Here is a 26688-nt window from a genome sequence, read left to right as displayed (position 1 = left end):
AGCGCACAATCACGGAGTACTTACAAGCAGACACAAGTGTGTAGACAGAAAAGGGAGAACGGACGCATTTTGGCTTAAAAACTAAAGATAAAGGTGAAGCTATAACACTGAAACGCCCTCAGGAAGAGGTGGTTTAAGACATGGCTAGCTAGCTAGCGGATAAAGTCCAGCCGCTGTCAGCAGTGTTTTAGCTACTTCTAAATCACTAATCCTCGCCTCCATGGCGACAAATAAAGTAAGTTTCTTACAAGTATCATCCCTGCAGGACGAGGAATAGCTAAACATGCTTCACTACACACCGTAGCTCACCGGTGTCAAAGTGTAAACAAACGCCATTGGTGGATCTACACCTGAAATCCATTGTAATGATACCAAGAACAAGAGCGTATCTAGTCGATACTACTATGATTACGTCAAATATTTTTTGGCATCACAACATCTTCTTTGTTTTGTTTTTTAAAATGTATATTATCTTTATAAACTCTGGAAATATGTCCCTGGACACATGAGGACTTTGAATATGACCAATGTATGATCCTGTAACGGCTTGGTATCTGATTGATACCCAAATTTGTGGCATCATCCAAAACTAATGTAAAGTATCAAACAACAGAAGAATAAGTGATTATTACATTTTAACAGAAGTGTAGATAGAACATGTTAAAAGAGAAAGTAAGCAGTTATTAACAGTAAATGAACAAGTAGATTAATAATTCATTTTCTACCACTTGTCCTTAATAATGCTGACAAAATAATAGAATGGAAAACGACACAATATGTTACTGCATATCTCTCTCTCAGTCGTCCTCAGACGAGCTTCAATCGGAGTCTCCAATCATTCCGGTTCTCCATACACTCGGCCAGCTCCGTAGAGCTTTCAGCTCCCGCATGTTTCTTCAGGATGTCCACGTACGTTAGCGCGGGACGTCCTCGCGATCGATGCCTGTGCGTTGGTTCCCATAGGACCAGCCTGCTGGCTGGGAGCTCCCGATGTCTGTGGAAGTGGCCGGCCAGCCTCATCCTCCTAGCTGTTACCTTCTTGCTGAGCCTCGGCAGTTGCCTGTACAGGTCCTTGTTGGTGATGTGGATGTTCTTCTTGTTCTTTGGAGTTCATCCAGGAACCCAAGTACTTGAAGTCATTGACCTCTCGCAGAGCGTTGCCATCTGATGTTGTTATTGGCGGGTGGTCCATGTGTAGGTTATAGGTGATTACTTCAGTCTTCTTTGCGTTCAGTCTGAGGCCAACCCTGGCACATTCCACCTCCACTCTGTTCAGGAGTTCCAGGTGTCATCTGCGTAGTCTAGGTCTAGGGCTACAGCAGGGGTTCTTCTAGACCTTCTTGGTGTAATTGTGAAGCCAAGCTCCTGCTCCCGCCCGTTGATGGCTTTCCTGAGCACGTAGTCCAGAGCTATGATAAAGAGGAAGGGGGCGAGAGTGTCTCCCTGCTGCACCCCTGCCAGGATTTCAAACTCTTTGCTGATGCCATCTGGGGTTACCACCTTGGCACTTGTGCCCTTGTACATGGCCTCTATGGCCCGGAGTAGATTTGGGGGGACCCCGTAAGCCTTGAGGATTCTCAGCATTATGCCTCTGTCTATTGAATCAAATGCCTTTTTGAAATTAATGAAACACAGTACTGCTGTCCAGTTCTTCTTCTTCACCTCCTCAATGAATATCCTTAAGGCCAGGATCTGGCCTACAGTGGTCCTTCCCTTTCTGAAGCCATTTTTGGTTGTCCCTCAGGTGTGGGTCAATGGCGTCCCTAATCCGGTTTAATATCATGCGGTTGTAGAGTTTCGCTATGACACAGGTCAGGCTAATGCCACGATAGTTGTCTGGCTTAGACAGATCTCCAGATATGGGAACCGGGATGATGTCTGACAAGGACCATATGTCGGGCTTGATGTTCTCTATTCCTGGTTGCAGATCTCCAGTATGATGTTATCGAGATCACAGTTTTTGGGGACTCTGGGGGGATCCTGTCCGGACCAGCACTTTTCCCTTTCTTCAGGGTGGACTTCACTGTGGCAAACTCCGTAGCTGTAAAGGGGCCATCGTCAATGTCAAGATTTGCAAGGACTGCAGGTATCTCTTCCTCAGCTCTGTCCACTGTCCACTGTCCACTGTCACTCTCTCTTCTGGGCTGTAGCCTTCCAGCTGTCCCTCTCTCGCCTTGTAGCGACCACACGGTGATCAGAGCCTACTGTATCGAATGAACTGTAGGCCTCTGCATTCAATATGGACTTCCTCCACTTCCTCATTACCAGTATATAGTCCAGTTGACGCCGCATACTGGTGGCTCGGTCTTGGAACGTCCATCTCTTGCCCATATGACAGCAGACTAATGTTTATTTACCGGTACTACTAAAAGACAAGTTGCCTTGTATGTTCACTATTTTATTTAAGGACAAACTTGCAATAAGAAACATATGTTTAATGTACCCTAAGATTGTCTGTTAAAATAAAGCCAATAATGCAATTTTTTTGTGGTCCCCTTTATTTAGAAAAGCATCGAAAAGTATGGAAAAGTATCAAAATAATTTTAGTACCCGTACCAAAATATTGGTATCGGGACAACACTAGGTGGCATATATTGTCAAGGCTGCCAGGAAACCAGGAAGAGGTTCATGCATGACCCAGCATACAGTCTGCCATCATTCATTCAGGACTATAGAGGTAGCGTGGATATGGCAGAAAAAGGGAACAATGTTTAATATACAAACCCCGTTTCCATATGAGTTGGGAAATTGTGTTAGGTGTAAATATAAATGGAATACAATGATTTGCAAATCATTTTCAACCCATATTCAGTTGAATATGCTACAAAGACAACATATTTGATGTTCAAACTGATAAACTTTTTTTTTTTTCGCAAATAATCATTAACTTTAGAATTTGATGCCAGCAACACGTGACAACAAAGTTGGGAATGGTGGCAATAAATACTGATAAAGTTGAGGAATGCTCATCAAACACTTATTTGGAACATCCCACAGGTGAACAGGCAAATTGGGAACAGGTGGGTGCCATGATTGGGTATAAAAGTAGATTCCATGAAATGCTCAGTCATTCACAAACAAAGATGGGGTGAGGGTCACCACTTTGTCAACAAATGAAAAACCTTTCTCAACCAGCTATTGCAAGGAATTTAGGGATTTCACCATCTACGGTCCGTAATATAATCAAAGGGTTCAGAGAATCTGGAGAAATCATTGCACGTAAGCAGCTAAGCCCGTGACCTTCGATCCTTCAGGCTGTACTGCATCAACAAGCGACATCGGTGTGTAAAGGATATCACCACATGGGCTCAGGAACACTTCAGAAACCCACTGTCAGTAACTACAGTTGGGCGCTACATCTGTAAGTGGAAGTTAAAACTCTCCTATGCAAGGCGAAAACCGTTTATCAACAACACCCAGAAACGCCGTCTGCTTCGCTGGGCCTGAGCTCATCTAAGATGGACTGATGCAAAGTGGAAAAGTGTTCTGTGGTCTGACGAGTCCACATTTCAAATTGTTTTTGGAAACTGTGGACGTCGTGTCCTCCGGACCAAAGGGGAAAAGAACCATCCGGATTGTTATAGGCGCAAAGTTGAAAAGCCAGCATCTGTGATGGTATGGGGGTGTATTAGTGCCCAAGACATGGGTAACTTACACATCTGTGAAGGCGCCATTAATGCTGAAAGGTACATACAGGTATTGGAGCAACATATGTTGCCATCCAAGCAATGTTACCATGGACGCCCCTGCTTATTTCAGCAAGACAATGCCAAGCCACGTGTTACATCAACGTGGCTTCATAGTAAAAGAGTGCGGGTACTAGACTGGCCTGCCTGTAGTCCAGACCTGTCTCCCATTGAAAATGTGTGGCGCATCATGAAGCCTAAAATACAACAATAGAGACCCCAGGACTGTTAAACAACTTAAACTGTACATCAAGCAAGAATGGGAAAGAATTCCACCTGAGAAGCTTAAAAAATGTGTCTCTTCAGTTCCCAAACGTTTACTGAGTGTTGTTAAAAGGAAAGGCCATGTAACACAGTGGTGAAAATGCCCTTTCTCAACTACTTTGGCACGTGTTGCAGCCATGAAATTCTAAGTTAATTATTATTTGCAAAAAAAAAATAAAGTTTATGAGTTTGAACATCAAATATCTTGTCTTTGTAGTGCATTCAATTGAATATGGGTTGAAAAGGATTTGCAAATCATTGTATTCCGTTTATATTTACATCTAACACAATTCCCCAACTCATATGGAAACAGAGTTTGTAAATCCAAACAAACCACAAACTGCATACATATGGACGACATAATAACCTTTACTGCCTGAGGGACACTTGAATTCCCTGTAATGTGTTTTCAGCGGACGCCATCAAGGCAGGAGTGCTGTAGGGCTCGTTTTCCCAACCGTTTACTGCAGATTATGAGGAGCACTTAGGCCACAATAAGAGAAACTGACGTCTTTGTTACTGAAGCAAAAGGTTGAGTAAAGCTCCGGGCTCTCGTGTCACTGACAGAGCTGTGCTTAGAACACAGAGAATGCAGCACTTTCTACGATGTGGCTGGGAAAGGGACAGTAGCAGAGCTTTTGGGTTGCTAGAAAGAGCTTGATTAATCACTAAAAGCAAACAAAGGAAGTAAATATTCCTACATATGCTCTGACCTTTGCTACTGCAAAAATGTATGGCTATATTTTAACAACAGCATGTCCACCAGTAGTGCCAGGAGGTTATGTATTTGCTTGGGTTAGTGCGGGGGTCAGCAACCCTCGAGCCGCATGCGGCTCTTTAGTGCCGCCCTAGTGGCTCCCTGGAGCATTTTAAAAAAAGGATTGAAAATGGAAAAAGATGGGGGGGAAATAATTTTTTGGTTTTAGTATGCTTTTTCTTTGAGGACAAACATGACACAAACCTTCCCAATTGTTAGAAAGCCTACAGTTTAATGTGTTTGTGTGTATGCTTCACTGATGAGAGTATTTGGTGAACATCGTTTTGTCCTACTAATTTTGGCGGTTCTTGAACCCACCATACTGTGGACTGTGACGCAACAGTTTGTTTACATGTAAAATCTTCAACTCCTTCTTTGTCTCATTTTGTCCACCTACTGTTTTATACTGTGCGTGAATGCACAAAGGTGCGCTTTGTTGATGTTATTGACTTGTTGCAGTGCTAATCAGGCATATTTGGTCACTGCATGACTGCAAGCTAAATGATGCTAACATGCTATTTAGGTTAGCTGTATGTACATATTGCATCATTATGCCTCATTTGTAGATATATTTGAGCTCATTTAATTTTCCTTTCATTTTATCGTCTTTTATATAATTTGACTCATGACACATTATCTGTATGAAATATTGGCTCCATTTCAGATAGTTGTTTGTGTGCCATGTTGTTCCAGACCACAGCAAACGCTACACAGCTTACAAAGATTGTAATAAATCTATTAAAAGAAGACAGCCTGCCGTTTCCTTTAACTTGGACACACATGTCTTTGGCCATTAAAAGCTAGTAATTTCCAGGAGTTTTCTCACCCTCTGAGTAGCCTCTGATTTACTAATGGTTTCTAATGTTGTAAAAATGTGTAGAATAAATATTACATTTCAACATTTTTGTCAACTAAGATTTTCTTCAGCCATTTTGATAGTAGGCTAATATATCTAATATAGACACTTACGTCATGTGTTGCCTTCATTATAAGACTTATAAACGGCTTTTAATTTTTTGAGGCTCCAGACAGATTAGATTTTTGTATTTTTGGTCCATTATGGGTCTTTCAACGTTTTTGGTTGCCGACCCCTGGGTTAGTGATAGAGTTAGTTAGCTGATTAGTAAACAACATAGCTCAAAAATTTATGTATGGATTTTGATGAAACTTACAGGAAATGTCAGAAATGGGATAAGGTAAAAATGATTTTGGGGGTGAGTTCTACTCTGTTACCAAGACTGAACTTTTCTGTGTGTGTATGCTAGCGTGCATGCCTCCACCCACAGATACAAAAAGATGACTGACAAGAGGGTTCACTGTTTATTCCATACCGCTATAGGTAAAGTAAAAGTGCATAGATTTTGGGGGTGATCCAGATCACTGTCTGGATTCCGGATTTTTTTTAAGGATTCTTTATTATTGGGAGAAAGGACCTGGTGGAGGTGTGGGCTTCCCAAGTGCTGTTCTCGTCTACAATGAATGAATTACATTTACAGCATACGCCGAGGGCCAAATAAAAAATGAGCTGCAGTTTAAAAAAGGCCGCAGGGTCAGACTTTGGACACCCGTGGCTTACAAAAATACAAAACCCAAAACCAGTGAATGTTGTTCTTAAACTGTTCGACAGTTTGCTCACGCATTTGTTCACAAAGTGGTGACCCTCGCCCAATCCTTGTTTGTGAATGACTGAGCATCTCATGAAAGCTGCTTTTATACCCAATCATGGCACCCACCTGTTCCCAATTAGCCTGTTCCCCTGTGGGATTTTCCAAATCAGTCTTTGATGAGCATTCCTCAACTTTCTCAGTCTTTTTTGCCACTTGTGTAAGCTTTTTTGAAACATGTTGCAGGTATCAAATTCCAAATGAGCTAATATTTGCCAAAAATAACAAAGTTTTCCAGTTTGAACGTTAACTATCTTGTCTTTGCAGTCTATTCAATTGAATATAGGTTAAAAAGGATTTGCAAATCATCATTTTTACTTAAGATTTATACAATGTGCCAACTTCACTGGTTTTGGGGTTTGTACATACACTGTGGAAAAAAACGCACAGTCGCACAATTTAATAAGAAAATTCAGCCTGTACGAAACAATAATACTTAGTTTTAAAGGACACTGTCAGTGAGGTCTGTGTAAATCTTAATTGTAGCAAGTGTAGGCAAATAGAAATTTCCTGCTGAATGGAAACGTGTTATAATTGGATCTGATAGCCGTCCCTTCTCAGTTAATGAGCAATACATTTGCTCGTCAGCACATGGATCTGCACACAGAAACAGGAAGAGAGGGAGAGACAGCAAGAAAAACAGAGTGAGAGAGAGAGAGGATTGAGGCCTTTGGGGATGGCCATAAATATCTCTGACTCATTTTAGTTTATTTGCGCTATAGAGAGTTACTAGAATGTGTTGAGCTTTTTCTGAATAAAATCAGGTATTTCTGCATTCAGCTCACAGGTAAATGACATAATGTGAGTCTTCATTAACATACATGAACATGTTTATGCCCTCCAATCCAATACACCTTGAGAATGCTGTTTTCCATACTAAGCATAAAGTACACGTTCCTTCTCTAGCTCCAGATAAGCAGACACAGTAAGCCTTTGCACCCCCAGGCACAAACCACACACTTTACACAGCGCAAGCTGACCATATGACAAAGGATGCGAATTGGCTGAACTATGCATTCTACCACATAACTCTCCATATGACTGAGCCAGGCGGACAGCGCTAATTCAAAGCTATTAACGACGTCTGACCCCGGGGCACATGAAGCACTACTTAGATGTTGTCAGATTATTCACATAAAACAGCTATCTTTACTTCGGTTGGTGACAATTTGGACAAAAAATAGAAGTGGTAGTACGAAGGAACTTAAAAGTCAAAACAAAACATTTTGAGAAAAAAATTGCTTCTAAATTGCACAAAACCTTTCTGTGTGAGATGCAAAACAAGATAAGCAAGCATAATTTCAATTTTCTTTGGCCTTTTTCTGTTACTTGGCGCTTTGTCCAGGTTGACAATGAAAATACTCAAAGAACCACAATGGAATGTCGATATGTTGCCTGAGGGCATTTCAGCAGCTACCAGTAACAATGTTCATAGTTTTGAAAAGACACCATGCAAGCAGTTACCAGCAAGTTAGCCACGGATCAGCATCGGCCAATTTCTGTGAAAAAGCCTTTCAATGCTGATTACGAAAATCAACCCCCATCAGGCTGACACTGTGTTTACTTTTGGTACCCAGGCTGGTGAAGAGCTAACTGTGTATGTCTATCTATACACAGTGGCGAGCAGGTCCCCTAAATTAATTATCATCACTTCTGTTGCGGAAAATAAACATAATTTCGTACAAGTATATTATCACTGGAAGACTGAAGTAAAAGCAAGCTGAGACAGACAAGAAGGTGTGCTAATCGCTAAACGAGTTACTAAACCAACCAATAAGAGCTGAGTAAAGTTTAATAAGTGCAGATTGAACCGGGTTACAGCAGAAAGTAAACAGCTATTAACAGGAATTTAACAAGTAGAATAATATTAGTTTAGAGCAGTGGTACCCAAACTACAACCCGTGGTCTGGATTTAGCCCAACAGCATCCATAATCTGGCCCACGGGGCGTCCCAAGTTGAAAAAACAACAAAAGCAGAAGGGGAAATTGTGGGGACAAGACATCAACAACAGTATACACACATAAAAAAATATACATACAAACACAGACACACACACACATTTGCCACAATTCTGTCTCTGAGCTCCTTGGGCCGTTTCTTCGACCTTATGACTCTCATTTGCTCAGACATGCACTGTGAGCTGTAAAGTCTTATTTAAACAGGTATGTGCCTTTCCTAATCAACTACCATCAGTTTAATAAGGAATGAAAATACATTAAAGTGCAGTTTGAATTTGAGGTACTGTAAAATAATATGTACCAACACATAAAACAAGTTTAATGATTATGTCAGGAACAAAATGGTTTTTTTTCATCCACAAACAAACCAAAAAAACACAAAGTGTCTGTCTGCAGAGTTTTTTTATACCCTGTATACTGATACTATTGTCATACTTGCCACAATAGTCTATTGTGCTTGTTACTCCAGGAGAAGGGACACGTTTTTTTTAGTGCATGTTTTATCAGAGGAGTCTTTGCGTGCACATTAACAAAACATCTGATTAAAAAATATTTAGATATAAAAATGCCTTTCTGATTAAATTAGTGGGTGTGTTGATTCTCCCAGTCGGGACCAATACAGTCACATAGACATTCTCTGAGTGTCTGCAAGTCCGCATGCAGAAGATAGTGAAACTAAAGTCGCTGCTCTTTTTAAATTTGAACTTCTTTGCTAGTGTTAGTCATATTTCTTTATTTTGTTCTTCTGGGCTGCACTTCTAGCTGTGTAAGGGGACGAGGCACAACGTGATTGAACATTAATTAGGTCGTGAGGAGACTGACTTTCGCGACGGTGGAACGAGTTGGTCACACGCGCGGACACACTTTCACACAAACACACGCAAACATACACAAACACACACACATAGAATCATAGACACACACAGGATTACGGTCAATAATGGTGGATTATTCCGTGCAGAATTATACCAAGAATTGTTGCTTCCCTACTGCTTACTACTGCGGTAACTTACAGTATAACAGACTTTTCCATGATGTTTGATCGAGGAAATATGCTAACAGCTGATCACCGTGACCGAACTCAAATTAATCGTGATCAACGATGACAATAATATAATCGCCCAGCCCTAACTGCATACATGAGCAACCCTAGTTTAAATGGTTTCATCAAGCCTATTTGAGTGATGTTTGGCGGGCCGCCAGTTGAATATGAATGCAATAGACTATAAAATGTTTGTGCATTTTAATTAAGTGAGAATTAAAAATGAGTACCTGTCATTGCTTATCTATATAGCAACTACATTTAAGACATTTAATAATGTATGATTTATAAACGAGTTGTTCATAAACTATACAACTTTATTTGTGTTTTAACGATGTAATTAGACTGCAATAAAGGACTCAGTTTAAAAGCAATTAACTTTATGATGTGGTTTTATTTTATCTTTATCTGACATTAAATAATGTGGAAATTGTTCTTTTCGGCAAGAATTACATTTTGTTGTCTATTGTGTTTGGCTCAAGACAAACTTTGAGCTTGTTCTGTCTGAAGTGTTACCATTAAGCGTACATATTTAAACTGCATAGAGGGAGGCTTAACGTTTAACATCTATGGCATTTATAATTGTATTAGACATGTATGAATGCAATTGCATTCATTACATTAAAAAACTAAGTAACGAAGGTGAATCCAAAATAACAAGGAGTCATTGTTTTAATGTGGTTTGTGTTGTGTCTTAGAAAGGATGTCAGTGTTGTTCAACTCTCTAGTTAGACTTAGACCTAGACAAACTTTGTTGATCCACAAAGGAAATTGTTCCACACAGTAGCTCAGTTACAAGGATGGAAAGTGTAAGGATGGATAGGATAATGCAGGTATAAAGTAAACTAAAAATGTACCGTAGTAGCAATATAAAATATACTGTAACATATATGTAATATTTACGTATTATATATACAGTATATAATATATACTGATATATTATATTATTATATTTTTAGTTGTGGAAACCTCGACTTTTAAATATTTGATTAACAAATGATTTGCTTAAATAATATTTTGAATATGTTCATCTTGATTGTGTAGGTCAGGGGTCGGCAACCTTTATCAATCAAAGAGCCATTTTGACGAGTTTCACTAATTAAAGAAAACAATGGGAGCCGCAAAACTCTTTTGTAATTTAGAATGAAATAACACTGCAAACAAAGCTTTTTTTTGCTTTGTGCTATGTTTTAACCAGGGGTCTCAGACGTGCCCCCGGCCCGCACCTCAATATGAAAATTGATTGTTAGTGCGGCCCGCGAGATTTACATGAATGGCTTGTTCATGAATAAGTTTGGCAAGTATGAAGCGTCATACTTGCCAAACCTCCCAATTTTTCCAGGAGACACCCGCAATTCAGGGCGTGATGGATCTGTCTTTATCGCACTCTACAGCCTGCTTTAACAGCCTACCTGCTCGGCTTCATCTTGAATTCAACTTCTGCTTGCACACGAAGGTGACAGCAAGGCATACTTTCTCAACAGCCACACAGCTTACACTGACGGTGACCGTATAAAACAACTTTAACACTGTTACGTTACAAATATGCGCCACACTGTGAACCCACACCAAAAAAGAATGACAAACACATTTCTGGAGAACAGCCGCACCGTAACACAAAATAAACACAACAGAACGAATACCCAGAATCCCATGCAGCCCTAACTCTTCCGGTCTACACTATACACCCCCGCTACCACCAAAACCCCCCCACACATCAACCGACGCACGGAGGGGGGTAGGGAGGGGGGTTGATGTGTGGGGGGGGTTTGGTGGTAGCGGGGGTGTATAGTGTAGACCAGAAGAGTTAGGGCTGCATTGGATTCTGGGTATTCGTTCTGTTGTGTTTATGTTGTGTTACGGTACGGATGTTCTCCAGAAATGTGTTTGTCATTCTTTTTTGGTGTGGGTTCACAGTGTGGCGCATATTTGTAACGTAACAGTGTTAAAGTTGTTTTATACACCCACCGTCAGTGTAAGCTGTGTGGCTGTTGACCAAGTACGCCTTGCTGTATCCCACATGTGCAAGTTGAAGCCTCATACAACATGTGGCCGGGCTGGCACGCTGTTAGTACTGGTTATAGAGGATAATAATGAATGCAGTGCCATCACGGCAAGCCCTTATTTAGTTGTTAGGGTGAAAATTGGAGAATATTAGCCCCGGGAGATTAATAAGAGAGTCACTGAGATCCGGAAGTCTCCTAAAAAATCGGAAGGGTCGGCAAGCATGCAACTGAGCCGCATCAGAGTGGTCAAAGAGCCGCATGCGGCTCCGGAGCCGCGGGTTGCCGACCCCTGGTGTAGGTTGACAATTCAGTTCATTGTTGTTTGTTTGAGGAGGTAAATATTTTCAAATGCCAAACTTGCACATTTTTCCTCTTACAGAACAAAACAACAAGGTTTCGTGACGGACATACCACACAAGTGGAAAAAATTTGATGTGGACGCCTTCCACTGTCCATATTGCCCATAGAGGGACGGGTTTGCTGTGCTCCTAGCTCACTTGCAGGGTCATCTGAGGTCCCTTGTGAAATATGGAGGTGAGTACATCTACATGATCATGTTTTAAATCAATATTTACATTTTTATTGGTGTGTTTTTCTTAAAGTAATACCTCCCCTGTTAAAAAAATATTTTTTTCTCTACCCGAGAAAGTTTTTGATATACCGTATGTAGTGGCTATTTCAACTGGTTACTTACTTCCTGTCTATGAAGCATAGTTCTAATTAACCACTTCAGAAGTGATGGCACAGGAATGGGTGTTACTCGTTGAGTCGGCTGGGCGTCAACCCACACGGTAGAACAACCATGTAGCTCTCATGTCACCATCAACATCTTTATTGATGTCACAGAACACATTTACCTAAAACACATAACTTCCTGTTCAGCTCTACTATTTTAGCTACACTTTCAATCAAGGGTGCCCATTATGTCAATCGCGAGCTACCTGTCAATCTCTGAGGGGGTGTGGGTCGATTGTAGTCTAATGTTGTAGTCCAGTGGTTCTCAAAAATGTTTTTCCAAGTACCACCTCAGAAAACACTGGGCTCTCCAAGAACCACCACAATGACCAACATTAAAATACAGTAGCGTAGTAGACCTAAGTATTCATTAAAACAAGGCAGAGGTTTTATTTAACAAGTATATTTAATATTTTGGCCACTGTAACATTACAAACCGTTTGGACGGCGACACTGTGCTTGAATTGTTAATTTAGTGATTCTTTGGCTTACAACTAGATGGGACCTGCCTAACACTAGTTTGAGAATAACTGATGTAGACCACAAGGAAGTAGGGTTGTACAGTATACCGGTATTAGTATAGTACCGCGATACTAATGAATCATTTTCGGTACTATATCGTCTCTGAAACGTACCGGTCCCGCACCACCCCGCGCCCGCGTCGAAGTTACGTCGTGACATTGCTGGTTTATGAGCAGAGGAGTATGTTCAGTAGCACACACACACTGAGTACTTACAAGCAGACACAGTATGTAGACCGAAAAGGGAGAACGGACGCATTTTGGCTTAAAAACTAACGATAAAGGTGAAGTTATAACACTGAAACGCCCTCAGGAAGAGGTGCTTTAAGACATGGCTAGCTAGCTAGCGGCTAACGTCCATCCGCCGTCGGCAGTGTTTTAGCTACTTCTAAATCACTAATGCTCGCCTCCATGGCGACAAATAAAGTACGTTTCTTACAAGTATCATCCCTGCAGGACGAGGATTAGCTAAACATGCTTCACTACACACCTTAGCTCACCGGCGTCACAATGGCATGGGTGGATCTACACCTAACATTCACTGTAATGATATCAAGTACAGGCACGTATCTAGTCGATACTACTATGATTACGTCGATATTTTTTGGCATCACAACATCTTCTTTCGTTTTTTTTAATGTATATTATGTTTATAAACTCAGAAAATTTGTCCCTGGACACATGAGCACTTTGAATATGACCAATGTATGATCTTGTAAGTACTTGGTATCGGATTGATACCCAAATGGGTGGTGTCATCCAAAACTAATGTAAAGTGTCAAACAACAGAAGATTAAGTGATTATTACATTTTAACAGAAGTGTAGACAGAACATGTTAAAAGAGGAAGTAAGCAGATATTAAAAGTAAAGGAACAACTAGATTAATAATTCATTTTCTACCACTTGTCCTTAAAGGCCTACTGAAACCCACTACTACCGACCACGCAGTCTGATAGTTTATATATCAATGATGAAATCTTAACATTATAACACATCCCAATACGGCCGGGTTAACTTATAAAGTGACATTTTAAATTTGCCGCTAAACTTCCGGTTCGAAACGCCTCTGAGGATGACGTATGCGCGTGACGTAGCCCGGCGAACACGGGTATGCCTTCCACATTGAAGCCAATACGAAAAAGCTCTGTTTTCATTTCATAATTCCACAGTATTCTGGACATCTGTGTTCGTGAATCTGTTGCAATTATGTTCATTGCATTATGGAGAAAGAAGCTGAGCAAGCAAAGAAGAAAGTTGTCGGTGCGAAACGGACGTATTTTTCGAACGAAGTCAGCAACAACAGTACACAGCCGGCGCGTCTTTGTTTACATTCCCGAAAGATGCAGTCAAGATGGAAGAACTCGGATAACAGAGACTCTAACCAGGAGGACTTTTGACTTCGATACACAGACGCCTGTAGAGAACTGGGACAACACAGACTCTTACCAGGATTACTTTGATTTGGATGACATGCTACCGTTAGTATGCAGCTTTGGCTTCTAAACATTTGATCGCTTGACCGTATGTGCGCAACTTTTTTTTTGCGTATGTACGTAACTTTTTTAAAATATATAAGCTTTATGAACATTGGGTTAGGTGAACGGTCTTTTGGGCTGAGTGATTGTGTGTGTTGATCAGGTGTTTGAATTGTATTGGCGTGTTCTATGGAGCTAGGAGCTAGCATAGGAGCTAGGAGTTAGCATAACAAAGACGTAGGTGTTTTTATGCAGGATTAATTTGTGTCATATTAAATATAAGCCTGGTTGTGTTGTGGCTAATAGAGTAAATATATGTCTTGTGTTTATTTACTGTTTTAGTCATTCCCAGCTGAATACCAGGTACCGTGAGTATGCAGCCTTGGCTGCTAAACATTTGATAGCTTGACCGTATGTGCGCGTCACGTACGTAACTTTTTAAAAATATATAAGCTTTATGAACATTGGGTTAGGTGAACTGTCTTTTGGGCTGAGTGATTGTGTGTGTTGATCAGGTGTTTGAATTGTATTGGCGTGTTCTATGGAGCTAGGAGCTAGCAGAGGAGCTAGGAGCTAGCATAACAAACACGTAGGTGTTTTTATGCAGGATTAATTTGTGGCATATTAAATATAAGCCTGGTTGTGTTGTGGCTAATAGAGTATATATATGTCTTGTGTTTATATACTGTTGTAGTCATTCCCAGCTGAATATCAGGTACCGTGAGTATGCAGCCTTGGCTTCTAAACATTTGATAGCTTGACCGTATGTGCGCATCACGTACGTAACTTTTTAAAAATATATAAGCTTTATGAACCTTGGGTTAGGTGAACGGTCTTTTGGGCTGAGTGATTGTGTGTGTTGATCAGGTGTTTGAATTGTATTGGCGTGTTCTATGGAGCTAGGAGCTAGCAGAGGAGCTAGGAGCTAGCACAACAAACACATAGGTGTTTTTATGCAGGATTAATTTGTGGCATATTAAATATAAGCCTGGTTGTGTTGTGGCTAATAGAGTATATATATGTCTTGTGTTTATTTACTGTTGTAGTCATTCCCAGCTGAATATCAGGTACCGTGAGTATGCAGCCTTGGCTGCTAAACATTTGATAGCTTGACCGTATGTGCGCGTCACGTACGTAACTTTTTTAAAATATATAAGCTTTATGAACCTTGGGTTAGGTGAACGGTCTTTTGGGCTGAGTGATTGTGTGTGTTGATCAGGTGTTTGAATTGTATTGGCGCGTTCTATGGAGCTAGGAGCTAGCAGAGGAGCTAGGAGCTAGCATAACAAACACGTAGGTGTTTTATGCAGGATTAATTTGTGGCATATTAAATATAAGCCTGGATGTGTTGTGGCTAATAGAGTATATATATGTCTTGTGTTTATTTACTGTTGTAGTCATTCCCAGCTGAATATCAGGTCACCCCCGGCTCTCACAGCATCTTCCCTATCTGAATAGCTTCAACTCCCCACTAGTCCTTCACTTGCACTTTACTCATCCACAAATCTTTCATCCTCGCTCAAATTAATGGGGAAATTGTCGCTTTCTCGGTCCGAATCTCTCTCACTTCATGCGGCCATCATTGTAAACAATAGGGAACTTTGCGTATATGTTCAATTGACTACGTCACGCTACTTCCGGTAGGGGCAAGCCTTTTTTTATCAGATACCAAAAGTTGCGATCTTTATCGTCGTTGTTCTATACTAAATCCTTTCAGCAAAAATATGGCAATATCGCAAAATGATCAAGTATGACACATAGAATAGATCTGCTATCCCCGTTTGAATAAAAAAAATTCATTTCAGTAGGCCTTTAATTAATAATGTTGACAAAATAATAGAATGATAAATGACACAATATGTTACTACATATGTCAGTAGACTAATTAGGAGCCTTTGTTTGTTTACTTACTACTAAAAGACAAGTTGTCGAGTATGTTCACTATTTTATTTAAGGACTTAAAGGCCTACTGAAACCCACTACTACCGACCACGCAGTCTGATAGTTTATATATCAATGATGAAATCTTAACATTATAACACATGCCAATACGGCCGGGTTAACTTATAAAGTGACATTTTAAATTTGCCGCTAAACTTCCGGTTCGAAACGCCTCTGAGGATGCCGTATGCGCGTGACGTAACCTGGGGAACACGGATATGCCTTCCACATTGAAGCCAATACAAAAAAGCTCTGTTTTCATTTCATAATTCCACAGTATTCTGGACATCTGTGTTCGTGAATCTGTTGCAATCATGTTCATTGCATTATGGAGAAGGAAGCTGAGCAAGCAAAGAAGAAAGTTGTCGGTGCGAAATGGACGTATTTTTCGAACGTAGTCAGCAACAACAGTACACAGCCGGCGCTTCTTTGTTTACATTCCCGGAAGATGCAGTCAAGATGGAAGAACTCGGATAACAGAGACTCTAACCAGGAGGACTTTTGACTTCGATACACAGACGCCTGTAGAGAACTGGGACAACACAGACTCTTACCAGGATTACTTTGATTTGGATGACAAAGACGCAGACGTGCTACTGTGAGTATGCAGCTTTGGCTTCTAAACATTTGATCGCTTGACCGTATGTGCGCAACTTTTTTTTGCGTATGTACGTAACTTTTTTAAAATATATAAGCTTTATGAACCTTGGGTTAGGTGAACGGTCTTTTGGGCTGAGTGATTGTGTGTGTTGATCAGGTGTTTGAATTGTATTGGCGTGTTCTATGGAGCTAGGAGCTAGCATAGGAGCTAGGAGCTAGCATAACAAACACGCAGGTGTTTTTATGCAGGATTAATTTGTGGCATATTAAATATAAGCCTGGTTGTGTTGTGGCTAATAGAGTATATATATGTCTTGTGTTTATTTACTGTTGTAGTCATTCCCAGCTGAATATCAGGTACCGTGAGTATGCAGCCTTGGCTGCTAAACATTTGATAGCTTGACCGTATGTGCGCGTCAAGTACGTAACTTTTTAAAAATATATAAGCTTTATGAACCTTGGGTTAGGTGAACGGTCTTTTGGGCTGAGTGATTGTGTGTGTTGATCAGGTGTTTGAATTGTATTGGCGTGTTCTATGGAGCTAGGAGCTAGCAGAGGAGCTAGGAGCTAGCATAACAAACACGCAGGTGTTTTTATGCAGGATTAATTTGTGGCATATTAAATATAAGCCTGGTTGTGTTGTGGCTAATAGAGTATATATATGTCTTGTGTTTATTTACTGTTGTAGTCATTCCCAGCTGAATATCAGGTCACCCCCGGCTCTCACAGCATCTTCCCTATCTGAATAGCTTCAACTCCCCACTAGTCCTTCACTTGTACTTTACTCATCCACAAATCTTTCATCCTCGCTCAAATTAATGGGGAAATTGTCGCTTTCTCGGTCCGAATCTCTCTCACTTCATGCGGCCATCATTGTAAACAATAGGGAACTTTGCGTATATGTTCAACTGACTACGTCACGCTACTTCCGGTAGGGGCAAGCCTTTTTTTTATCAGATACCAAAAGTTGCAATCTTTATCGTCGTTCTATACTAAATCCTTTCAGCAAAAATATGGCAATATCGCGAAATGATCAAGTATGACACATAGAATAGATCTGCTATCCCCGTTTAAATAAAAAAAAATCATTTCAGTAGGCCTTTTACTGCAATAAGAAACATACGTTTAATGTACCTTAAGATTTTTCTTGTTAAAATAAAGCCAATAATGCACATTTGTTGTGGTCCCCTTTATTTAGAAAAGTACCGAAAAGTATCAAAATAATTTTAGTACCGGTACCAAAATATTGGTATCGTTACAACACTACAAGGAAGTGTTTTAAATGTAGAAAAATAATCATAATATGACATTACCTACTATCAGTCTTTACTATGATATCACATTAGTCACTTGATTAACATACACGGCAACCGAGTGTCTTGTGAGATGACTGCCGGCTGGTGTGACTCAAGTAAACACAGGAAACACTTTTTATTCCACACACACTATCTCTCCCAAAAACTTCCCGTCAAATATGTAAAGACCAACCGCACAGTTCCTGTCTTCATAATAAAAGTGCTCCTCCATCCTGCCTGCATTAACAAAATAAGGGTCTCAGAAATCTGGGTTGTACAGTCATGCTTATTATGTATCCATTTAGGAAATTGACAATTTTAATTTCAGGAGATGGCTCAGCAAGCCAAACACCAAATAATTCTAACTAGTGCCTTGTTTTTAGATTTCTCACACAGGAGAAAAGCTTACATGTTGAAGTTAGATTGTAATACATATCAAAATGACATGTTTAAGCTGAATGTATATGATGACAGTGAATCATGATGTGTTTACGTAGTAATTGTACCTTGACACACATCCTGCTATACTATTTTTTCCGAATGTCCTTACTGGAAAAAATCAGTCCCCTTGGAAAAAGGAGGAGGACACAGCCCTCCTCTTCTTTGACGATGACAACCAAGTTGACCAAGTGCTGTCCTTCTTGTAATTGGTTAATTAAAATGCATGACAGTCAGAAGGTTTGCAGATCAGGAAGCAAATGTGATGGATGTACCAGAGTTGAGATTGTGTTGCCCATTGTATTCATGCAGAACATAATGTATTACTACATATATCCAGAGCAAATGTTTTATTTTCTCATGTCAAATAACCATACTTGCCAACCCTCCCGTTTTTAGCGGGAGACTCCCGGTATTTAGCGCCTCTCCCGATAACCTCCCGGCAGAAATTTTCTCCCGACAAACTCCCGGTATTCAGCCGGAGCTGGAGGCCACGCCCCCTCCAGCTCAATGCGGACCTGAGTGGGGACAACCTGTTCTCACGTCCGCTTTTCCACAATATAAACAGCTTGCCTGCCCAATGACGTCATAACATCTACGGCTTTTAGAGAGTAGAGTGCACAACTGCGCACACAACAAGGAGACGAAGCAGAAGAACGAGGAAGTTACAGACATGGCGACGCCGTCGACGAGCAAGATGAAGAAATACGCTTGCAAGTTCCAAAACGAATGAAAACAAGAATTTCAGTTCATCCAGGACAGTTCGAAGGGGAAGGGGTATGTATGTTGCCTGTACATTTTGTAAAACAGACTTCTCCATTGAACACGGGGGCCGAAATGATATACTCAGACATGAACGGAGAAGTTAAACAGGACAATGCTGCCATCTACTGGATAGCCCCCGGAACACTAAAATTCAAGTATTTATTTTATTTATATGTATAATAAAATATATATATATATATATATATATATATATATATATATATATATATATAGCTAGAATTCACTGAAAGTCAAGTATTTCATACATATATATATATATATATATATATATATGAAATACTTGAGTTCGTGAATTCTAGCTGTAAATATACTCTCCTCTTAACCACCCCCCCCCCCCCCCGACCACGCCGCCGCGCCCCCCCCCCCACCACCTCTCGATATCGGAGGTCTCAAGGTTGGCAAGTATGCAAATAACTCACGTCACCTGCAACACAACATACGTTTACTTGCATTTACTTTGTATTTTTTATATAATAGTAGAAGTGTGTTTTTATCTTTTAATGACACAGGCAACAGTCCAAGCCCTGGCAGCTGTACACTGTGTATCCCTTGAGTAGGCCAAGGAAATATACAAACCAGGACTAGAGTATGACTGGAGGTAAGCTGCTTCATAACCTCAGAAAAATATAAATTCTTATTTTATGTAACAAACACTTATTTTACTTTATTGTTGAAACAGTGAGAAACAACTGCTTGCCCACCAGCTCACCAAGAACCTGAGTGAAGAAGACCAAGAAAGACTTAAACAGTTTGAGGACAATTTTCAAAAAGCTCTGCATTCTGAGGAGTTTTTGAATAGGTTTTGATTTTTAATAAAAATAAATTTTGAGCTTGTTTTGTTTGTTGTTTTATCACACAGCATATTTTGCACGCACACGCGCACACACACTCACACTCACACACACTCACACACGCACCCACACACACTCACACACACTCACTCTGGCAGGGCCTATATACGTTTTGTCTTTTTAATCACTGTTATTAAGTTCAAGATTAGGTTTACAGGTTTATGAAATGTTGACACATGATTCTAGTATCTTACCAACTTCGTTCAAGAGTAGCCTCCAAACTAGAGAAGGCTACAACACAACAGTGCTTTACACAAATTTCTACTGAGATTGGAAACTATAATACTCAATTCTCCTCCTCTTGATGACTCCAAACAATGTTTACAAATAAAGCAGTAATGGGAGATTGTATGGACCACATATCTTGAAGGAAAATCTGTAATGAGGAACGTTACAGGGCTTCCCCTAGTTTGCCAATATATATGTGGCGGTGGGGATGTGGTCAATATGACATCATCATATATATGACATGATAATTTTGATTTGAAATGATGCATATATTGTCTTTAAAAAGGCTAAACACATGTTTTATGTACCGTATATATAAAAACAAATATTAGTGTTGTTAGTTATTAATAATACTATTAAAAATATTCATATTAAAATGTTTTCTTATATTATCAGAATCACAATGAGCTTTAACACAAGGAATTTGACTTGGTAGACATTGCTCTCTTTGTTCAATGCAGTTTCAATTGTTGCTGCTTATTGTAAAAGGTAACTCAGGCTATACTTTATTCTGTTCTCCCTGAATGTTGGAATTTAGTTTGTCAAATATGTAAACAGTCATTTGAATTAGATTAGAAAAAAATAATTGTAGGTGTTTAGTTGATATTCTTCACAATTAAGTCACTGTAAAATTAACCACACTAAAGTAAGTACATTATATATACACATGAAGTGCACATACCTGTAGGAATCATGTTAGATTAAAAATATAGTTTGGAATAAAGTGAAAAAAACAATACAGTGACTATGTTGGATGGTATTATTATTTGGATGACAAGTTTTTCACTTCAATCATTGATTTGTTGTTCAGTATTCCCTCTGACCCTCAAAGTTACTAGGGAACAGTGCAGTTTGTGTCAAGTTTTAAGGTGCTGAAAAAAAGCAAAGACCTTGTTGGAAGGCAGAAAAGTATATCCATAGTTTTGTTATTAGTATTTGCTAATAATTGTATTTTTCTTAAATCCCAGACCAAGAGGGCAACAATAAATCATGAAGCATTTAATATAATGTCAATAAAGCTTTTTATTGTATTCAAACCTAATCCTTGATTATGGCAGACTTCATGTAATATGGAAAATTGTAAATAGTTCTTTGAGTGGATATGTTTAATGTGTTGTAAGATTTTCTGTTAAAATAAAGCTAATATTGATAGTATATGTAGTTCCCTTTGAAAAGCAGCGAAAAGTATCGATATACATTTTGGTAACGGTACCAAATTATTAGTGTCGGTACAATCCTAATCACGATTTACGTTTTTTATATTGATCGATATCGATAATTATTTATACTTTTATGACTTCTTTATGCCTGCCAATAAATACAGTAAAACAATTTCCAACTTACCAAGGTTGCTATTTATCAGTGGAGAGGGTGTCTGGTAGCCAGGTAGGATGAACACGGCGCAGGTAATACAATAATTAAAGTATATTTGAGAGTAGAATTTACAGATTTGAGACACTAGATCAGGCCATGGCAATTATTTTGCCTCGAGGGGCCAAATTTAGAGAAAAAAATGTGTCTGGGGTCCGGTATATCTATTTTTAGGAACACTAATACAAAACCGCACAATAATGATTAAATGCTAAAAACGTTGTGACAGACCACCTTAAAAAACACAATGGAATTTAAAAATTTTTTACTGAATGAGACACCAAGAATGTACATGAAAATAAAGAATGTTACAATATTAACTATGAAGGATAAAACACTGAATATTGACACCATATGAACGTCAAACCCCCTCTCCATCGACATATCTTACAACCAAGCAAAACGCAACAAAAATGCAACAAACACAGCAAAATATGAACGCGAAGGGTAAAAAAAACTCACCTACATTCTGATATACCTGATATATCACTAAGCTTTAGAACTTTGTTGTAAAAATCTCCTTCCGCGTCTGTCCCTGACACCCGCATTTCAGGCTGGCCTCTGTGGAAACGCTACCCACCCACACCGCTTAGTGCCTCGTCTGAGCTGCTGTGACTTAGATTACCGTAGTAACTAATTAGATTACCATAGTAACTAGTATATCATGCAAAAGCGCAGATTCCAACCATTGAAATACTTTCTATAGTTGAAGACTTACAGTCATTAGAAAACATCACTGCACATCATAATGGCAGCTACACTTTCCATCTTAAAGATCTATAAAAATGATTTGGGAATGTCCGGTGGGCCAGATTGAAGAGTTTAACGGGCCGCATTTGGCCCCCGGGCCTTAATTTGCCCAGGTCTGCACTAGATGGCAGTAGTGTATAAGCTATTGAACACTACACAGAGTAGTTTGGGAATTTACTCACTAAACCCACACATTGGAAGTATCAGGATGTTGCTGCACCGTCTGTATTAAATACAAGTTTCTGTTATTGAGTTGATAGATCAAGATATTACGGTTTCTCTTCTCACTCCATGCAGAGACTCCACAGCAAGACAGAAAGACGGCCCAACCACACCAGTGTTATGAGGATAGAGTATGTCTGTGTGTGCTCCTTTAAGGATGGCAGTGTGTTGGGTGAGTAACATCAGTGAGTGAGTGGAAGAGTGAGGAGAGTGAGTGGGAGAGTGCAGCAGTAGTGGCAAATGTGTCCAGTTGTATCCTGCAGAAATAAGAATAAAGCGACCAAATTGCCACGAGTTGGCGGTTTTGTCATTCCAACGCGAAACCTGATCTTAGCAGACCCATTGTTGGGGGTAAATTGAAGGGTGTTACCCCCGACGAAAACATCGGCCCTAGAGGGTACGTCTCACCTGTGCTCTTCGACTACGGTCTGGGACTAGGAGCTGAACAGCAGGAAAGGTGTAACACTCGGTAGTTGATACTGTTACATGATTGGTCGTTAGTGTGTCCCTCCCATTGGTCAGTGAAAACTTCCTGTTTCCTGTTTGCTAGGTTTCCAAAGCGCGAGTGAATTCATTAAACAAATCTTGCTTTATAATTTCTGGTTTCTTCCGCCCCAAAAATATAAATATATATTAAATATTTTATCGAACCCATTTTGCGATTGATAAAATATATATAAATTATATATATATATTATATAAAATAATATAATATAACATATAATATAATATAATATATATAAATAAAAATGAATAAAACAACCTGCTCAGTGGCCTTGTGGTTAGAGTGTCCGCCCTGAGATTGGTAGGTTGTGAGTTCAAACCCCGACCGAGTCATACCAAAGACTATAAAAATGGGACCCATTACCTCCCTGCTTGGCATTCAGCATCAAGGGTTGGAATTGGGGGTTAAATCACCCAAATGATTCCCGAGCGCGGCCACCGCTGCTGCACTGCTCCCCTCACCTCCCAGGGGGTGGAACAAGGTGATGGGTCAAATGAGGAGGGTAATTTCACCCTGTGTGTGACTACAAGTGGTACTTTAACTTACTTGAACTTTACATTGATATGGATTATGTGTCTATCACGATATATTAATATCATTTTATCGGCCCAACCCGATTTGGCACCAAGACACCCGAGGCCGGAGTTTGATGATCGGCTCTGTGGATGTGTCATCAGGTTTGCGGTCTCATGTTTTAGACACTACGGTGAAGAGAGGGGCGGAGCCTTCAACGGATAACCATCTAGTGGTGAGTTTGCCCCAATGGTGGAGGAGAATTTTTGTCAGACCCAAACGCACTGTCAGGGTCTGCTAGCAACGTCTAGCAGAGTCTCCCTTCAGAGAGTTTCAAATCCCACCTCCGGAAGAACTTTGAATTTGTCATTAGGGAGGCGCTGGACATTGAGTCCGAATGGACCATGTTTCGTGCCTCTATTGTCGAGGCAGCCAATCGGAGCTGTGGCCTCAAGGTGGTTGTTGCCTGTCGGATATTCCAGAACCCGCTGGTGGACACACTAGTGGTGACGGATGCAGTCAAATTAAAGAAGGACTCCTATCGGGTCATTTTCGCTCATGGGACTCCAGAGGCAGCGGGCAGGTACAGACAGGCCAAGCAGCGTGCGGCTTTGGCAGTCGTAGAGGCAAAAACTACGACATGGGAGGAGTTTGAGGAAGCCATGGAAAACTACTTTCGGACGGCTTCAAAAGGATTCTGGACCACCATCCGCCGCCTCAGGAGGGGGAAGCAGTGCACTGTCAACACCGTCTATGGTGGGCATGGTGGGCTGGTGACATCGACTCGGGATGTTGTCGATCGGTGGTGGTAATACTTCGAAGACCTCCTCAATCCCACCTACATGTCTTCCTTTAAGGAAGCAGTGTCTGGGGAATGAGGTGGACTCTCTCATTTCTGGGGCTCAGATTGCAGATGTAGTTAAAAAGCTCCTCGGAGGCAAGGCCCCGGGCGTGGAGGAGAATCGCCCAAAATTCCTTAAGGCTCTGGATGCTGTGGGCTCTTGTTTGAAGAGACTCTGCAGCATTGCGTGGACAGTGGGTGCGGTGCCTCTTAATTGCCAGACTGGGGTAGTGGTTCCTCAGGAGGGGGAAGCAGTGCACTGTCAACACCGTCTATGGTGGGCATGGTGGGCTGGTGACATCGACTCGGGATGTTGTCGATCGGTGGTGGTAATACTTCGAAGACCTCCTCAATCCCACCTACATGTCTTCCTTTAAGGAAGCAGTGTCTGGGGAATGAGGTGGACTCTCTCATTTCTGGGGCTCAGATTGCAGATGTAGTTAAAAAGCTCCTCGGAGGCAAGGCCCCGGGCGTGGAGGAGAATCGCCCAAAATTCCTTAAGGCTCTGGATGCTGTGGGCTCTTGTTTGAAGAGACTCTGCAGCATTGCGTGGACAGTGGGTGCGGTGCCTCTTAATTGCCAGACTGGGGTAGTGGTTCCTCTCTTTAAGAAGGGGAACCAGAGGGTGTGTTCCCACTATCGTGGGATCACACTCCTCAGCCTTACCAGTAAGGTCTATTCAGGTGTACCGGAGAGGAGGCTACGCCGAATAGTCATACCTCAGATTCAGGAGGAGCAATGTGGTTTTTGTCGTGGAAGTGTGGACCAGCTCTATACTCTCGGCAGGGTCCTCAAGGGTGCATGGGAGTTTGCCCAACCAGTCTACATGTGCTTTGTGGACTTGGAGAAAGCATTCGACTATGTCCCTCAGGAAGTCTTGTGAGGAGTGCTCACAGAGTAGGGTGTACCTGACCGCCTGATTGTGGCGGTCCGATCCCTGTATGTATTAGGGGTGTAATGATTCGGTTTAACAACAATTCGATTCGATATTTGTGGTTGCCGATAAGATTCAGAAATGATCTAATTTTTTTTACAATGATTCGTCCCGAAATTGTTCAGTGAGTTGAAATCGATTTAGTATTTTTTTTAGCAAAAAGAAAAATCAACCATAGTGACTGTGAAATAAATACTGGATATTGGACCCTGCAGGTGAAGTTTCCTATTTTCCAGTTATTTCTTGTAAGGGGATAAGGTATAAATAAATTATAGATCCAAATAAGCAAGTAAGCAACAATTAATGGCCAATGCATTCACATTTTATTTGAATAAAGTGCAACCAACACTTAGGGTTGAATTAACAAGAGGAAACATTTTCTGCTTACATTTTCAACATTCAAGCAATTTTCATTAAAAGTATAGTAACCGTAGATGGCCGTAGATGAACAAGATGGTGGGTGGCAGTGTGTTGGGAGAAAACACTGCTTGCCCTAGTGCTAATCCTAAGGTTTTCAAAAAACAATGTGGAAAAATAATTGTAGTGGATGAGTTCTTGAACTTAATATCTGACAAAATGAGGACTCTTGACCATAATGAAATCGTTCTGTTGGCTATAAACAACTTTCCATCAGAATGGATTACGAGGTCAAAGGGCTTCCTGTGTGAAGTATGTCCGACGACTACAGAACAAAAAATTAATCAAACAGGGAAATACAAGGACGTCAAAAACGTGAAAGCATGCTTGAACTTGTTTAATAAGTTTGGGGACAACATGCCTATGTTTGTCTCGCACCATTTGGACAAGCTTCCACCCGTTGGCTTTGTAAGTGCTGACGCCTCAGCCCTGCTCAAAAGAATAGAGAAACTGAGCAGTGAAGTTTCTGGGCTGCGGAGGACCATTGAAGCACAGGCGGATGTGAACCAGAATCTAACAGCGGCTAATGTGGCTTTGAGTGTTGTCATGAGCAATGGACATAAAAAGCCGAACATTAACGTTACACGCAAGATGCGACTGGTACCCACTCAAGGGAAAAGCAAGCACATGAATAAGTGAATTAGTGAAGTGAAGTGAATTATATTTATATAGCGCTTTTCTCTAGTGACTCAAAGCGCTTTACATAGTGAAAACCCAATATCTAAGTTACATTTAAACCAGTGTGGGTGGCACTGTGAGCAGGTGGGTAAAGTGTCTTGCCCAAGGACACAACGGCAGTGACTAGGATGGCGGAAGCGGGAATCGAACCTGCAACCCTCAGGTTGATGGCACGGCCACTCTACCAACCGAGCTATACCGCCCCGAA

At 40.7% G+C, this 26688-nt stretch overlaps 1 protein-coding gene and 1 long non-coding RNA gene across 8 annotated transcripts in view; one reads left to right on the top strand and one right to left on the bottom strand.

Moving 5' to 3' along the window:
- cacna1da (calcium channel, voltage-dependent, L type, alpha 1D subunit, a) overlaps positions 1-26688 on the bottom strand; it is a 253309-nt gene that overhangs the window by 154032 nt on the left and 72589 nt on the right. The window lies entirely within an intron of this gene.
- LOC133653560 (uncharacterized) lies at positions 11766-19969 on the top strand. The gene is made up of 3 exons (XR_009826749.1): positions 11766-11912; positions 19680-19768; positions 19850-19969. It is a non-coding gene; the product is annotated as an uncharacterized LOC133653560 (long non-coding RNA).

The sequence above is a fragment of the Entelurus aequoreus genome, linkage group LG01 (assembly GCF_033978785.1).
Source record: "Entelurus aequoreus isolate RoL-2023_Sb linkage group LG01, RoL_Eaeq_v1.1, whole genome shotgun sequence".
NCBI classification, from domain to species: domain Eukaryota; kingdom Metazoa; phylum Chordata; class Actinopteri; order Syngnathiformes; family Syngnathidae; genus Entelurus; species Entelurus aequoreus.
The sequence above is the reverse complement of the archived record's forward strand: the minus strand, read 5'-3'. Positions and strand labels throughout refer to the sequence as shown.